This window comes from Pan troglodytes, chromosome 1, assembly GCF_028858775.2.
Source record: "Pan troglodytes isolate AG18354 chromosome 1, NHGRI_mPanTro3-v2.0_pri, whole genome shotgun sequence".
Taxonomy (NCBI): Eukaryota; Metazoa; Chordata; class Mammalia; order Primates; family Hominidae; genus Pan; species Pan troglodytes.
This window is the reverse complement of record NC_072398.2, coordinates 21,697,490-21,715,512: the sequence shown is the minus strand read 5'-3', so window position 1 is coordinate 21,715,512 and position 18,023 is coordinate 21,697,490. Positions and strand designations below refer to the sequence as shown.

The window sequence follows — 18,023 nt, the reverse complement described above, 5'->3', positions numbered from 1 at the left end:
CAGGCTGGAGTGCAGTGGCACAATCACAGCTCCCTGCAACGTCCACCTCCCAGGTTCAAGCAATTCTCATACCTTGGCCTCCCAGGTAGCTGGGATTACAGGCAATTCCACTTTTGATTTAACTTTGTCAGGAGTTCCTTGACCACTGTCAGAATTGATGACTCATTAGAAAAACTAAAAACACTTAGAAAAACTGTTACATTTATGGCTACAATTTATTAAATAGAAAAGATACAGATTATATTTAGGGAAAAAAAATAGGAGGTAGGAAAGCTTTCAAAGGAGACCAAGTGCATGCCTCCAGTTGTCCTGTCACAGTGGAGTCACACAAGCAGTACATAATTTTCCCAGTCATAATGTGACATGTGCAAAGTTTTGCCAAGTAGAGAAACCAACCAGAGTCTTGGTGTCCAAAGTATTTTGTTGGGATTCAATTGCATAGGCATGCATTGGGCACGTGATTGGCTCTAGCTACTCAATCACCATTTCTACTGTAGAGATCAAACTAATACAGCATGGCCCAGAGACCCATGCATCCAAAAACAAGAGATTCACTTCCACTTATATGGTTAGAATCATATATCTGTTGCTGCCTCAAGTGAGCTAAGACAATCTTTCTTATCAGGTAGAATTTTCCAAGGTTGTGGAGGTTACCTTCTAGGGGCAAGTCTAGAGCCAGTTCTGAAGACCTTTAAAACGTACATTGTTGGGGAAGTCCACACCAATTGAATTAACATTTTGTTGCAGAGCTTTATACTGTCACTGGGGCAGGATATTTTATATTGAATTATTTGTTCATTTGTCACAAGGCCTAAAGCAGTCAACAGCTCACTGTTGAATGAATACATGATTTCCAGGTACCTGTTCTCAGGCATGAAAATGTTCAAGGCTTAAATAGGAAAATTAATGACTACCTTGGTGATACAAGAACTTCCTTAAACGAACCGTTTATCCACTCTCCTCTCAAACCATTAATATTTAAAATATGCATAAATAAGCAAATATGACTATTAATTGAGATGAGCTAACAACTGAGAATTCTGAAAAAAACTACAGCTAGGTATTTACCTTGCTCTATCTCCAGCTAAGGCTGATCACTTTTGGCTGTCCATGTGTGAGGAACACTATTTACAAATTACATGTCAAACATGTTAAAAAATATTCCATGATACTTGTTAAAGCATAATGAGAAACACTTTATTCAGAATAATAAGATGGGTATAGACACCACTGCAGTAAGATTTTGTAGTTGGGGAGAAAGATTGTGCTCAACTCTAAATACAGACAGTATGGGTAAGTAAGAACTTATAGCCAAGGAGCAGGCTAAGGGTTGATGGGTGAAAACTTACTAAGAGGAAACAAGGATGAGGGGTATTCTGGTTAAAGTGACCAAACCAATTCTTGCTGGGGACAGCCAGGGTGATCAGACTTGTGGGATGGCGGACAGTGAGAAACCTTATGAAACATTGAGGCTGATCAGATACTAAGGATGAAGTGTTCTTGCTAAACTGACTTTTCAAGGTAATTTGCTACAACTGAATTTTACAAGAAAGTTTATAGATGGGCCTAGAGTAAGGTACAGAAGTCTGACAACAGCAATAACAGAACAGGAGTCACTCTGAGAGAGACTTGAAACTAGGACCTAGAATTTGAATTACTTGCTTGATAAAGAAGAGACAAATTTTTTCTATTATGTTTTACTTGAAAATGTGATTTAAGACTGTAGAGTAGTAGAAGATGAGAAAAGGAGACAGAGCCTGCATCCATGACAAGGAGATGGCCAGTTAATCGTTTTCTGTCCAGATCTATTATGTTAAACATGGGCTCGTGGACATCTGAGCTGAATATGCATGGTCAGTGGAGCAAAACTATTGCAGGTGCCAAAGGTAGCACAGCTGAAAACACAGGTATCTTTGGGTAAATTTAGTCCCAATTAAGTAGGAAACGAATTAAAGTAATACATATCTATGAACCTTAAATGGCTAATAAGTGAATATATAAATTAATTTTGTGGAGAAATCAGGCAAACTGAGAAAGTATACATTAAACAGAAAATGTTAGAAATAGAAAACAAAATGCTCAAAGATCTTGGCCGGGCACGGTGGCACACACCTGTAATCCCAGCACTTTGGGAAGCTGAGGTGGGCAGATCACGAGGTCAAGAGATCGAGACCATACTGGCCAACATGTTGAAACCCCATCTCTACTAAAAATTCAAAAATTAGCTGTATGTGGTGGCACATGCCTTTAGTCCCAGCTACTCAGGAGGCTGAGGCAAGAGAATCGCTTGAACCTGGGAGGTGGTTGGTGGTTGCAGTGAGCTGAGATCACACCACTGCACTCCAGCCTGGTGACAGAGTGAGATTCAGTCCCAAAAAAAAAAAAAAAAAACAAAAATATGTATTCTCTAGACATTTAAAAAATCCTCTCTCAAATCTAGAGCCAACAACTAATGAAACATAGGTTTCAGTGACCACTTAAGACAAAGAATAGAGCTTTAAAAATAAACAGAAATGGTCACTAAATAAGTTACCACAACTCACAGCAAACAGCCACAAAGCCTAGGGAGGGAGGAGAATTTGATTTCCAGATTTACTACAGTATGGTATTCAACATGTCCACTTTTCAGCAATAAAAAATGATGAGCCAGGCAAGATGATTTGCACTACAGGTCCCAGATAACTCAGGAGGCTGAGATGGAAGAATTGTTTAAGCCTAGGCATTTCAGTGCCCTATGATTGAGTCTGTGAATAACCACTGTACTGCAGACTGGGCAACATAGGAAGACCCCATCTCTAAAAAATAAAATAAATAAGCAAATAAAAAAATAATTAGTCATTCAAATGAACAACAAAATATTATTCACAGGAAAATACTAATGAATTAACAGAAACTGTCTTAGGAAGCACAGACGTAATATTTATTAAACTAAGCCTTTAAATCAACTTTCATAAGCATGTTTTAAAAGCCTAAAGAAAAATGAACAAAAAGTAAAGCAAGTGAGTAAAACAATGTTCCACCAAATAGAATATATCACTAAACAAATAGGGATTTTAAAAAAGTCAACCAAATAGAAATTCTAGAACAAAAGTATCCTAACTGAAATAAAAAATTTACTAGAGGACTTTAACGGAGCACTTGAGCAAGCAGATAAACGAATTGATAAACTTAAAAATAAGTAACTAAGAGTCTGCTAAAAAGTAAGCACAAAAGAAAAAGGTAAGGCAGAAATTTAGAAACAAAACTTTCAGAATCTCTGATTATCACCAACATTTAAACTCTGCTTGCAAGCACCACTCCCTCTGTGATTCTGTGTGGTGTCCAAGGTGTTTCTTCCTTGGCATGTGAGAATATGTAGTTAATAAGCTAAAGTCAGTTTTACCAGTGCCAGGCATCATGTGTTTGGTCATATTCTTAACCCTAATAGGCAATTTTTCCCTCATCAAGGTGGTGATCAGGAGGTAGATGAAACAAAGCATTCCCTAATTACTGTGGGGCAGGAATGTAAGGGAGAGCTCCACTTACAGTCTCCCTGAATGCAAAGCCCATGGGGGTGGGGTGATAGGCTGCACCTAAATGGCAGGACGAGAATGGAAGACAGAGCCCTGTTCAGTATTTGCTTTAACAGTGCATTCAATTCAATTTGGGTTGGGAGAAGCTAGGCCTCAATATTGCAGGGTGAGGATGAAAGAGTTCTGCTCCTAGTTTTTGTAACACTAGCACTGTGGGAAGAGAAGTGTTACGTCTTACTTGTGTGTGATGTTTGCCAGAATATGAAAAAGTGTCGTCAAGTAATCACTTTCTGCATAGGCCATCTTTATCCCATGCTTCTTTGGCTAGAGAGAGCATGTTAGATTTTTTTTTTTTAATTATTTTTCAGTTGCCTTTTCCAGGTTACTGTGTTCTCTGCTACTGAACCAGGATATATAGGAGGCAAAACAAAACAAAACAAAACAAAACAAAACAAAACAAAACAAAAGACATACCCAGGGCAGTAGCCGTTAAACCACTCCTGCTGTTCCAAGTTAGTCTGCCCTCTTTTCTGTACTTTCAGAGTCTTTAGACTGATGCTTTATAAGTTTTTACAAGCCCATTGCTATAATTTTTGAGAATAGAATAGAGTTTGCGTATCCCATCTTGTCTAGAACCAAAAGTTTCAACTTTTGGTGTGTCAAGAACATTTTGAGATATTTAAATCCATTTTATCTTGTATTTCCTGCATTAAGCAGTAGCCCGTCAGTTCTTATACCTTCTAAACTGCTGCAGACTCCTGAAATTTTGGGTATCATCACTGCATTTACAAAGTGCATGATGCAGCCAAAGATGTTAGGGGAAGTTATGGGTAAAATTTGGAGCTTCTCCTCCATGCCTTCTTATCTGGAACATCTCTCTACATTTTAGCCACTGTGGAAACCCTGAAATTCACCCTTTCCTTTTTTTTTTTTTTTTTCAAGATTTTAAAAAAAATTCAGGGGTACATGTGCAGGATGTGTAGGTTTGTTGCATAGATGTGTGCCATAGTGGTTTACTGCACAGATCATCCCATCACTTAGGTATTAAGCCCAGCATCCATTAGCTATTCTTTCCAATGTTTTCCGTCCCCCCAGCCCCCCAACAGGTGCCCAGTGTGTGTTGTTCCCCCAACATGTTCATGTTTTCTCATCAATTAGCTCCCACTTATAAGTGAGAACCTGCAATGTTTGGTTTTCTGTTTCTACATTAGTTTGCTGAGAATAATGGTTTCCAACTCCATCCGTGTCCCTGCAAAGGACATGATCTCATTCCTTTTTATGGCTGCATAGTATTCCATGGGGTGCATGTACTATATTTTCTTTATCCAGTCTATCATTGATGGGCATTTAGGTTGATTCTATGACTTTGCTATTGTAAATAGTACTACAGTGAACATACATGTGCATGTATCTTTATAAAAGAATGATTTATATTCTTTTGGGTGTACATCTGGTAATGGGATTGTTGAGTCAAGTGGTATTTCTGCCCCTGGGTCTTTGAGGAATCGCCACACTGTATTCCACAATGGTTGAACTAATTACACTCCCACCAACAGTGTAAAAGTGCTTCTTTTTCTCCACAACCTCACCAGCATCTGTTGTTTTTTTACTTTTTTTTTTTTTTTTTTGGAAACACAGTCTCACTCTGTCACCAGGCTGGAATATAATGGCATGATGTCAACTCAATGCAACCTCCACCTCCTGTGTTCAAGTGATTTTCATGCCTCAACCTCCTGAGTAGCTGGGATTATATGGTGGCATGCACCACCATGCCCAGCTATTTTTTTCTATTTTTTAATAGAGGCAAGGTTTCACTGTGTTGGCCAGGCTGGTCTTGAACTCCTGGCCTCAAGTGATCCACCTGCCTCGGCCTCCCAAAGTGCTGGGATTACAGGTGTAAGCCACTGCCCCCAGACTGTTTTTTGACTTTTTAATAGCCATTTTGATTGGCATGAGATGGTATCTCACTGTGGTTTTCTTTTGCATTTTTCTCATGATCAGTGATGTTAAGCTTTTTTTTTTCATATGTTTATTGGCTGCATGTATGTCTTCTTTTGAGAAGTGTCTGTTCATGTCCTTTGCCCACTTTTTAATAGGGTTGTTTTTTTCTTGTAGATTTGTTTACATTCCTTGTAGACTCTGAATATTGGACCTTTGTCAGATGGATAGATTTCAAAAATTTTCTCCCATTCTGTAGGTTGTCTGTTCACTCTGATGATCATTTCTTTTGCCGTGCAGAAGCTCTTTAGTTTAATTAGATCCCATTTGCCAATTTTTGCTTTTGTTGCAATTGCTTTTGGCATTTTCATCATGAAAACTTTGCCTGTGCCTATGTACTGAATGGTACTACCTAGATTTTCTTCTAGGGTTTTTATAGTTTTGGGTTTTACAAATGTAAATGTCTTTAATCCATCTTGAGTTAATTTTTGTGTATGGTGTAAGGGAGGGATCCGGTTTCAACTTTCTGCATATGGCTAGCCAGTTATCTTAGCCCCATTTATTAAATAGGGAATCTTTTCCCAATTGCTTGATTTTGTTAGGTTTGTCGAGGATCAAATGGCTGTGTAGCAGGACGAGCTGTAGACAAAACTCCTCAGACACTGAGTTAAAGAAGGAAGAGGTTTATTCAGCTGGGAGCATTGGCAAGACTCCTGTCTCAAGAGCCGAGCTCCCTGAGTGAGCAATTCCTGTCCCTTTTAAGGGCTCACAACTCTAAGGGGGTCCACGTGAGAGGGTTGTGATCAATTGAGCAAGCAGGGGGTGCGTGACTGGGGACTGCATGCACCAGTAATCAGAACGAAACATAACAGGACAGGGATTTTTACAGTGCTCTTCCATACAATGTCTGGAATCTATAGATAACATAACAGGTTAGGTCAGGGGTCGATCTTTAACTACCAGGCCCAGAGCACGGGGCCGGGCTTTCTGCCTGTGGATTTCATTTCTGCCTTTTAGTTTTTACTTCTTCTTTCTTTGGAGGCAGAAATTGGGCATAAGACAGTATGAGGGGTAGTCTCCTCCCTTATTTCCCCACTTTGAGACTCTCACTCATTTGATTAGTGGGAGTTCTCACTTTTATCTTCACTATCTATGTCTTCCTGCATGACAGATAATGATTTATTGTAATACACTTCTGCTGAAGCATTCTGGTGAACTAGAGTAGCGATGAAACCTTTTACCATTTGAATGAGTGCAGGTAGTAAATAAGGGATCAGTAAGCAGGTTCCTATTACTACTATAATTTTTATTATAAGAGGTTTAAATCCTCCTGGCACTGGGAACCATTTTTAAACATGGCCTCAGGGTCAAATCCGTGCCACACTTGTACAGGCACTTGCCAGTTTCATCATGTCTTTAACTGTATCTTTGACTACTTGCCCCTGATCATCTATGTGCAGGCAGCAGTTGGTAAGGTTAAATTTTCTACAGACTTCTCTTTCAGCTGCTAGCAAGTAGTCGAGAGTCAGTTTATTTTGATAGATAACATTTCTCATCTGAGTTTCTTGCCAGGCCAGAACAGTCAAGGTTTTACCAGTTTTATTAGTGATAATCTCCAAGACAGCAACTACATGATTTGGTTGAGCATGTTAATGGGGGTTGGGTATCCCCACGAGCCGCCTTGTGCCCAAGCGGCAGGCCCATAGTATTGTATAATTTTTTCAGGAGGCCGTTTATCATCTTTTTAATTATCTATGGCTATGCTTCTCTTTTCGCAGGAAGCATAGACAGGGAAGCCCAGGAGTTCGCCTGTTTTTATGGGCAGTAGGAAGAAAGATGGTTTAATAGTGCCAATAACACAACTACCTGTCCACTGATCAGGCAGCTTAGTGTAGGCTCTATGTCCACATATCCATTATAGCCTGGTGGGGGCCGTCCAGTCCCAGTGGAATTCTGGGTAGGCCTAAATGGTCTGCAGCTTTGGAAATTTACTCTGTGTCATTTGAACTCCACCATGTGGTCTTCCTACAGGAAGGGTGAACTCCTTCCCCACTCTTGCTATACAGTATTGCCTAATGATTGAGGCTTTTAGGACCTAGAAGTGATCAGGGTGATTCTTTTGGGCCGGGAATTCATTCAGGAACTGGGTCTGTAGGTACTGATTCTCGGGCTTCCTATGGCCATTGATCTCCTATTACAGTTCCTCCACATACATAACATGAAGTGACATTGAGAGACTGCGCTACATGCTCGGCTAATTGCAAAAACAAATTTCTTGTTTTTCTTGGAATTTTTGGTACTGGCACATTTAGTTTATTGTAGAAGGTTTGAAATACTGGCTCAGGAGAGCGTTTATAAACTTTTTCTCAAACCACGATATTTACTTGAAGATCCAGTCCAGCTCTATCAATTTTTAGGGTTACACGTTCCCCTTTTTTCTAACGAGGATTAAGGGTTATTACTAGTTCTAAGGGGTTACAGTGACCACTGGTACAGGAAGGGCCACTTTTCCCTTGCTGAAGGTAGACAGGATTTTTTCATTTTTTTAAATTTAAGTAGCCTAAATGACACAAGACCAGTATCTACATTTATTTTTTATTTTTATTTTTTAATTTTTTTTAATTGATCATTCTTGGGTGTTTCTCGCAGAGGGGGATTTGGCAGGGTCACAGGACAATAGTGGAGGGAAGGTCAGCAGATAAACAAGTAAACAAAGGTCTCTGGTTTTCCTAGGCAGAGGACCCTGCGGCCTTCCGCAGTGTTTGTGTCCCTGGGTACTTGAGATTAGGGAGTGCTGATGACTCTTAAGGAGCATGCTGCCTTCAAGCATCTGTTTAACAAAGCACATCTTGCACCGCCCTTAATCCATTCAACCCTGAGTGGATACAGCACATGTTTCAGAGAGCACAGGGTTGGGGGTAAGGTCACAGATCAACAGGATCCCAAGGCAGAAGAATTTTTCTTAGTACAGAACAAAATGAAAAGTCTCCCATGTCTACCTCTTTCTACACAGACACGGCAACCATCCGATTTCTCAATCTTTTCCCCACCTTTCCCCCCTTTCTATTCCACAAAACCGCCATTGTCATCATGGCCCGTTCTCAATGAGCTGTTGGGTACACCTCGCAGACGGGGTGGTGGCCGGGCAGAGGGGCTCCTCACTTCCCAGTAGGGGCGGCTGGGCAGAAGCGCCCCTCACTTCCCGGATGGGGCGGCTGGCCGGGCGGGGGGCTGACCCCCCAACCTCCCTCCCGGACAGGGCGGCTGGCCGGGCGGGGGGCTGACCCCCCCACCTCCCTCCCGGACAGGGCGGCTGGCCGGGCAGAGGGGCTCCTCACTTCCCAGTAGGGGCGGCCAGGCAGAGGCGCCCCTCACCTCCCGGATGGGGCAGCTGGCCGGGCGGGGGGCTGACCCCCCCACCTCCCTCCCGGACGGGGCGGCTGGCCGGGCAGAGGGGCTCCTCACTTCCCAGTAGGGGCGGCCAGGCAGAGGCGCCCCTCACCTCCCGGACGGGGCGGCTGGCCAGGCGGGGGGCTGACCCCCCCACCTCCCTCCCGGACGGGGCGGCTGGCCGGGCGGGGGGCTGACCCCCCCACCTCCCTCCTGGATGGAGCGGCTGGCCGGGCAGAGGGGCTCCTCACTTCCCAGTAGGGGTGGCCGGGCAGAAGTGCCCCTCACCTCCCGGATGGGGCGGCTGGCCGGGCGGGGGGCTGATCCCCCCACCTCCCTCCCGGACGGGGCAGCTGGCCGGGTGGGGGGCTGACCCCCCCACCTCCCTCCCGGACGGGGCGGCTGGCCAGGTGGGGGGCTGACCCCCCCACCTCCCTCCCGGACGAGGTGGCTGCCGGGCGGAGATGCTCCTCACTTCCCAGACGGGGTAGCTGCTGGGTGGAGGGGTTCCTCACTTCTCAGACGGGGTGGCTGCTGGGCGGAGGGGCTCCTCACTTCTCGGACAGGGCGGTTGCCAGGCAGAGGGTCTCCTCACTTCTCAGACAGGGCGGCCGGGCAGAGACGCTCCTCACATCCCGGACGGGGCGGCAGGGCAGAGGTGCTCCCCACATCTCAGACGATGGGCGGCCGGGCAGAGACGCTCCTCACTTCCCAGATGTGATGGCGGCCGGGAAGAGGCGCTCTTCACTTCCTAGATGGGATGGCAGCCGGGCAGAGATGCTCCTCACTTTCCAGACTGGGCAGCCAGGCAGAGGGGCTCCTCACATCCCAGACGATGGGCGGCCAGGCGGAGACACTCCTCACTTCCCAGACGGGGTGGCGGCCGGGCAGAGGCTGCAATCTCGGCACTTTGGGAGGCCAAGGCAGGCTGCTGGGAGGTGGAGGTTGTAGCGAGCCGAGATCACGCCACTGCACTCCAGCCTGGGCACCATTGAGCACTGAGTGAACGAGACTCCGTCTGCAATCCCGGCACCTCGAGAGGCCGAGGCTGGCGGATCACTCACGGTTAGGAGCTGGAGACCAGCCCGGCCAACACAGCGAAACCCCGTCTCCACCCAAAAAATACGAAAACCAGTCAGACGTAGCGGCGCGGGCCTGCAATCGCAGGCACTCGGCAGGCTGAGGCAGGAGAATCAGGCAGGGAGGTTGCAGTGAGCCGAGATGGCTGCAGTACCGTCCAGCTTCGGCTCGGCATCAGAGGGAGACCGTGGAAAGAGAGGGAGAGGGAGACCGTGGGGAGAGGGAGAGGGAGGGAGAGGGAGAGCAGTATCTACATTTATTTTCACACAGTCCTAATTCGTGATAAATGTACTTATTTTCTGCCATATAGCCTCTTTCCTAATTAAGAGAACCACATCCTATTTTTAACTTATTAATGATAGCACAGGAATCAAATTTTAAGGTGACTTGTTTGGGCACCTCTTTTTTTTCTGTTTTGGCTAACACTTTACTCGTATCATTTATGAGCCCCCACCAGTCTTCAGTTCTTAATCTTATTTTAAAAACTGTGGTCATGGGAGGCTCAGATGGGTCATAACACACATCAGGTTGGTCATTTCCTGGGCTGCATACCTTGTATAGAATAACATTGTACAAACAAGTTCTTTTTAGAGTTCCAGTACACTTATAATAACCATAAAATAATAGGACCATAGCAACCTTTTCTCCTACCTCAGTGACTTGATGTATACACTGGGAACAGCCCTCAGTCTGAGGAAGGTCAGTTGAAGTCCTTACTGTACAAGTCCAAATTTTAAGGAAAATGAGTCCCGCGATGAGTTTCCTCATGCTTCAGCCGTGCGTGGACCAGTTTCCGCATGTGACTGGAGGAGGGCTTGTCTTCTTCCGAGTCACTTTGCAGGGGTTTGCAAAGCTGCTCCCATCCACGTACAGCTCCCAGTCTACTGGATGTTTAAGGATGGTCTCAGAGGTTGGGCCCACTAGAATAAACTGAGTCCAATACCTCTACATAGTTATGTTCAACTGGGCTCTCTGATACCGGGAGCAAGGTGGCGGGGTTTAGGGTGTTGTAAACTTCAGTGGTTATGCGGGGATTTTCACAGAGCAAGCTTTGGTATCTAGTTAGTCTAGCATTCGTCAGCTAATGATGTCCTTTGGTATTTATTAAAGTCACCACAGCATGGGGGGATTTTATGTTTAGGTTTTGCCTAAGAGTTGGCTTATCTGCTTCTTGTGCTAACAGGGCCATTGCTGCCAGGGCCCTTAGACATGGGGGCCAGCCTTTGGAAACCCCATCTAGTTGTTTTGAGAGATAGGCCACTGGCCTTGGCCGGGGCCCTACAGTCTGGGTTAAAACTTCAACTGCCATTTTTCTTTTTCTGACACATAGGGTGTAAAGGGATTTGTCAGGTCAGGAAGCCCCAGGGCTGGGGCCGACATGAGTTTTTCTTTAACTCATGAAAAGCTTGCTGCTGTTGGTTGTAATAGATGTAGTTTATCTAATCTACATTTTTATTAACTGTCACCCACTAAAATATTGACTTAAATCCTGTAGCTATTTGATTTCAAGCTTTAAATTTATCTGGTATTCCTTGCGGGGCTCCAGTTGCATCTAAATAGATGTGAGAGTTGAAAGACCCATAAGGGGCTTCTCTTGCTTTATGATGTCTTATTTCTTCTCCCTCTGGTTGATGAAATGCCAGGGTGAAAGGGATAACCAAATGGACTAAAGCACAAGTGCCACTCCAGTTATTCGGCAGAGTGCCCAGTAAAGGTCCACCACAGTACCACCACACATCCGCTCGGGGATGAACAAGGGCTGACTGATTCATAAGCTCTTGAAAATTCTTAAGCTCATCACATCCCTTCAGGTCTCCAAGGAATGGTAAGTTTTCTCCTTGTCGTGAGAGACACAAAGTGAACTTAGTGTTGGGAGATGGAAGCTGCATGGCCCTCGGGGGCTGACCTGCAGGGTGCCGGACTTCAGGATATGGCAGAGAGAGCTTGGCATGACTTACTACTCCAGGCTGTAGAATCCTAGAAAAGAGCTATCATGCAGCCTACGCCTAGTCTACTGGAGGACCACCTTAGTGGAAGGGGGACAGTTTGGGCCTCTGGCCTGCCATGTGCACAAGTACAACAATTTCCTTTGTTTAATGTGCAGATGGATTATTTGATCCATTTTAACCAGGCATTTGCATCTTGGTATCCTGTCTTTATTGCTAAAGTTTGTTTTAAGTCTTTAACGTCTATGACCCTCTAGTAAAATGAAGGTATGATTTTAGGAAATTACAAAAACCGGTTGGGGCAGTCCATCCTTGCCCTTTAGTGGTCCACAGAATGTTGGACCAACTATGGCATGAAAGCTCTACATTGGGGGGCAAGACTCCTGGTTGGCACTGGGGTCTTTATTGAAATCTCCCTGGATTAATGGTCCTAGTTTACTAATGCCCAGTCTGAGGAGAGTCAGGAGGGACAGAAGTACTTTTCTGAAGTAGAAAGCTGTCTTTGACTTGCAAGTCTCCACAGGGTATAACAAGGCAAGCATTAAATGCAATAGTTTGAGGCGAAATTAACATGGTTATGTTAATAACTAGATGGTCAGCAATAGAACGAGGAAAGAAGAAAGACTAATAGAATAGATGAAAAGAGTTACATTTTTCTTAGCTTTGGTAGGGTTTTCCCCTGGGACCATGGCCCACAACTCTGGATGGGGTGGTGCTTTCTTGACTCTGGTGTTATGAGTCCATCCCCCCCCCTTTTTTTTTTTTTGCTGTACGAACAGCAGTCTTGGTGGTTAGCAGCACAAGGTAGGGTACTTCCCAGGCTGGCTCAAGTTTTTCTTCTTTCCACCCTTTGATGAGAACGTGATCTTCAAACTGGTGCTGATTTACCGGAAATTCTAGGGGTGGTACATGTGCTAAAAGACTGAGTTTTTGAGGGAAAGGAAAGTGGAAGATAAATGAAGTATATAATTTTAAAGAAATTGACCTTTTGTTTTAAATGTGGGGACCTTGGCAGTGGACTTCATAGTCCTAAGTGCCTTTTTACTGAGAAATTTCCTTTAGCACCTATTTTTATTAGTTTTTAAACCAAAGAAAGCCAGATACCATTTTACATTTAACAATGCTTTTTGTATGATTTTTATACCAGATAAGCTAAATTTTACCTTTGTATTAGTGTGTTATTAATGTTAAACCTAATTTTAATAAAATCTTATAGACATATTTATCCAATTGTTAATGTTTGACCATAAGGTAAGATTTTATGGACTCTTTTTAACTTTTCATAATTTTTGTTAAAGAGCAGGTTGGTGCTTTAAGAAAAACCTGCTGTGCTTTTATTTTAATGTCCAGTTTACAGAAAAACTGGATGATACCTCTTTAACTTTAGCCAGTGTTTACACACAGAATTTTCTTTCCAATTAACATTTTAAAACTTGATTAAACCTTTAAAACAAAGTATACATATTTTTAACCTTTTGATGTAGGTAAAAATTTATAGTCTTATGCCTCCTTATAATTCTTTTACCAGAGGTATATTTTACTTTCCTTATACATCTTGCACATAAAGTGTTTTTCTATAACATTTTCCTCTTTCACGACTTTTGCAGACAATTCTTCGACATGCCTCAACTTTCTGACTTATTACAAATATTTGTTTCTTTAAACAACTAGTTAACTTATTTCAGGACAAGAGTTTACCATATAATACTCTTTTTACATAAATTCCGCCCCCCCTTTTTTCCTTAGGTTACTTCTGAACTGGTGAGGTGTGCTCACAATGAGGTTTCCTCTAAAAGTTATTTTTTTTACTGTTTTTCTGTTAGCAAAGCAGTTGCTGCTACAGATTGAATGCATTTGGGCCATCTGTGGATTACTGGGTTAAGGACTTTTGATAGGAAAGCCTCAGTGCTTTCGGGATACGCCCTTGTTTACAGTGACAACAAAGTGGTATTGGAGTGTTATAGGGTTACGGAGAATACCTTCAATTATCAATTACAGGTTTTAAATTTACCTTTGCTTTTAAAGGAATAAGGTACGCTGTTTTTTTTTTTTTTTTCTTAACTACTTGTATATATCTCTCTCTCTTTCTGTCTTTGACTTTGTCTCTCTCTCTTTGACTTTCCTTTTGCCTCTGTCTCTTCCTCTCTCTTCTCTGTCTCTCTCTCTCTCTCTCTCAGCCTGGCTTATGCTGCAGTTCTCTCAACCACTGTGGAGAGATCTAAAACCAGCTGTAACCAAGCATCTGTGTAAGGGAACTGGTCTGGGTGCCCTGGCTTTACAGGTTACCTTGTGCCATACCTTTGAAACAAGGGACCTATCCAGGCTTCTTTCTGATGGCCAATCCACCTCTAATGCTGGCCAGTCTGTTTTACACAAAGTTTTACATTTTCCTGTTGTCATAGTACTCCATAGTCTCCTTTAAATCCTTTTTTGAAATTTTTCAACATAGTTCCTAGTAGGGTGGGCTTATTTGTGCCTGACCCATGCTTCTTCGAGACAAAACACCATGCTCACACCACACGCACACCACAAAACAAAGAACGGGTAAAAAGGGCACACATACACTTTTGCAGTTTACACCAAACCAAAATCAAAACCAAAATCAGAGTATCCAGAAATCCAAGCCAGGTCAAAACCAAAACCAAAGTATCAAACAATCCAAGTCAAGTCAAAAACAAAAACCAGAGTGCTGGTACAGGCACACCGTGGGTGATCAGGCCACGCTTCCACTCAAATGGAGTAGGCAAGTTCCCAAGACCAGTCCTGTCAAGCAATTTAAACCAAGTCAAAACCAAAACCAAAACCAAAGTGCAGATAAAGGCACGCTGTGGGTGATCAGGCCATGCTTCCACTCAAATGGAGTGGGCAAGTTCTCGAGACTAGTCTTACCAAGTTTCAGATGTCCGGACTCCAAGTACTAGTTCCTTCCCGGTGTTTAGCCACTGCATTGATCCTCCATGGGAGCCTGCCACACACTGCTCTGGTGAGGCATCCCACTGGGGCAAATGCCTACCCGGGAGCACTCTCAGGATCTGCGTTGCTTGGGCTGGTCGGAGTCCCCCGCAGGGATGTTCCACAGGGCAGGCTTAAGCTGCATAAGGAGCTGCCGCAACCATCCGCCAATCACCTCACTTCCCAGTCAGGGAATCAAGAAATATAGCAGGACGAACCTAAGACAAAACTCCTCAGACACTGAGTTAAAGAAGGAAGAGGTTTATTCAACCAGGAGCATTGGCAAGACTCCTGTCTCAAGAGCTGAGCTCCCTGAGTGAGCAATTCCTGTCCCTTTTAAGGGCTCACCAGTAATCAGAACGAAACAGAACAGGACAGGGATTTTTACAATGCTCTTCCATACAATGTCTGGAATCTATAGATAACATAACCAGTTGGGTCAGGTGTCTATCTTTAACTACCACACCCAGAGCCTGGTGCCGGGCTGTCTGCCTGTGGATTTCATTTCTGCCTTTTAGTTTTTACTTCTTCTTTCTTTGGAGGCAGAAATTGGGCATAAGACAATAAGAGGGTGGTCTCCTCCCTTAGCTGTAGGTGTGCAGTCTTATTTCTGCTGAATTGTTTACTAGGAATGTTAAAATAAATTAATAATTCATTTTCATTTTACATTTTTATACAATCAGGTAACATGAAATATAACTTGATGTACAATTTTGCCTGTTACAAAGGATGTGCTAAATATAGTGGTATATGCACAGAACATATTGGCATGACAACAGGCTGAATAAATAGCTATTTTACTTAATAAAAATGAAAAAAGAAAATTATCAAATAAGGAATATCAAACACAAAGTCCAAATTCAACAGCACATAATAAAAGTTTTTTCTAAAATCTAGTTTTTTCTTTGAATTCCTGAAATTAATACCCTTCTGAAAACATCTACTGTATTTAGACATAATTAACTAAGATATAACTGAAATTAAAGAATAAAATTCTCCTACCACTTCATTGAGAAAATCCTGCCTCATTCTGATTACTGGTGTCAGTGATAAGCTTTGTTTCTATAGATTATAGATTAACTAAAATTATTCCTTATTGGAAACAAAGGGGTGGGCCAAAATGGATGGGTTTGGCTAGTTATCTGCGGCAGGAGCATGTCCTTAAGGCACAGATAGCTCGTGCTATTGTTTGTGGTTTAAGAAGGTGTTTAAGTGGTTTTCTGCCCTGGGTGGGCCAGGTGTTCCTTGCCCTCATTCCGGTAAACCCACAACCTTCCAGCGTGGGCGTCATAGCCATCACGAACGTGTCACAGTGTTGCAGAGAGTTTATTTTTGGCCAGTTTTGGGGCCAGTTTATGGCCAGATTTTGGGGGGCCTATTCCCAACATAAAACTTAGTATAAAACATGCGTTTTAGAATCTTCAGCTATCAAGTTCAAAGAGTACCAGTGTCTATTTAAAATAATTCCTCTCCCAAGCCAAAGTGTAATCAAAATTAATTCAAATGACATAACACATTCTAAGGCTAAAAAATATTCATTATTATTGAAGTGGAGGTAAATCCCAGAGCTTTTGGGGCTTTCTCATGCTGCAAATGGCTGTTTCTCTGGTTCACTCAAAGCAGCATATGACAGAACATATTGGCATGCCAACAGGCTGAATAAATAGCTATTTTACTTAATAAAAATAAAAAAGAAAATTAAAGGATGACACTAAGCTCAGTAAAGGATGACACTAAGCTCAGTAAAGGGCAAGACTGCTGGTACCCAGCTCTGACTTCTCAGTGAAGCGTGGCTACTATGTCCACAATACAGGATGTGTGAGGATCAAAGGCACACTATTCTGCTAGCTAAAGAGATAGCAAACCAGCTCCGCAACCCTAAAAGCTCCTTCCCCAGGTAAATAAAAGTATATGAGGGGAAAAAATTAAAATATGCTTCTCTACAGAGTAAGGGTTTTGAAATATTAATGTAATCCCTCCTCCAAAAATTTTAACTAGAGTCATCTGGTCATTTCTGACTACATCTCAAAGATGTATCCAGATTCAATTTCTGTTGGTTTATCCTAAGACACTTCTAGCTAAAAGTATTAATTTTATTCCCAAATAACCACTAGTCTGACTGCAGAGTATTATCTCCCAGAGTTATCAAGCACTGGAAGAGAAAAAAACAGATGTTCAAGCGGCAGGCAACATTTGTGGCCCTTTCACACAGTGGCATCTGAGTGGCTACTGAATAGTCTAGGAATAATTCTAAACACAAGAAAATTCATGGATTTTAGTAAATATGTTGTAATTTTCACAGTTGAAATTTCCTCAGACATTGCACTTTCTGTATAAGGGAATCCTGATTTTTCTTAATGTTATGGTGAGTCAGGACTTGAAATAGCAGCCTTCTTTTTCTTCTTACTATGTTTCTTATGCTTCTTTTTCTTTTTTTGTTTTTTCTGTTGCTTTTTCTCATTTTTCACTGCTTTTCTTCTTTTTTGCTCGTACCTCCTCAGTAAACTGTGATTCTGACAAGGACTCGGATGATAAAGGTTTATCTTAAGAATTTATCGTTCTCTTTTTGCTGAGCCCTTTAATGTCCTTTTCTTTCTCCGTTGCATCTTTTGACTTCTTTTTCTTTTTTAAACTATCCTTACTGTCTGATTCAGATTATGACATGGAGCTTTCAGAAGATTTATGTGAACGGTTCTTTTTCTTTCTCTGTTTTCCTTGTTTCTTATCCTCATTTTCACAATCAGAAGAACTGCTGGAAGAATTAGAGCTTGATGAAGAAAAAGATGAATACCTACCAAATTTATTCTTTTCTTTTTTTGTTTTGATGAGCTCTCACTTCCACTTAACAATTTCTCCCTGTCTTTTTCTAGTTCTTTCTTCCAGTTCTCATTCATTTTTTCTTCAAATTCAGCCAAAACCTTGGAGCCTTTCTTTTCTCCTCTTCTAGTTGCTCTTTTACTTCTTCCCAGGTAGGCCTTGGTCGATTCAAATAATCCTGTATTGTTGGGCCCTGAAGACTGGATTGGACCCCTTGATCTCGCCATTGCTATTGGGTTCATATAGGCCAGGATGTAGAACATATTCCTCCAGTTCTAGAATCATTTTCTTGTTCAAATAACCTTTGTTAAATTTAACTGGTTTCAGGTTTTTGTTTTTGTTTTTAACAGTATTGATCACATTCTAATTCTGTTGGTATCATGTCATA

The 18,023-nt window shown here is 42.6% G+C and overlaps 1 protein-coding gene and 1 pseudogene across 6 annotated transcripts in view; one reads left to right on the top strand and one right to left on the bottom strand.

Moving 5' to 3' along the window:
* The window catches only part of ZNF678 (zinc finger protein 678), a 59,970-nt gene that overhangs the window by 19,869 nt on the left and 22,078 nt on the right, over nt 1–18,023 (top strand). The gene's annotated exons all lie outside the window — the stretch shown is intronic.
* LOC107970407 (protein FAM133B-like) lies at nt 17,119–17,877 on the bottom strand (annotated as a pseudogene).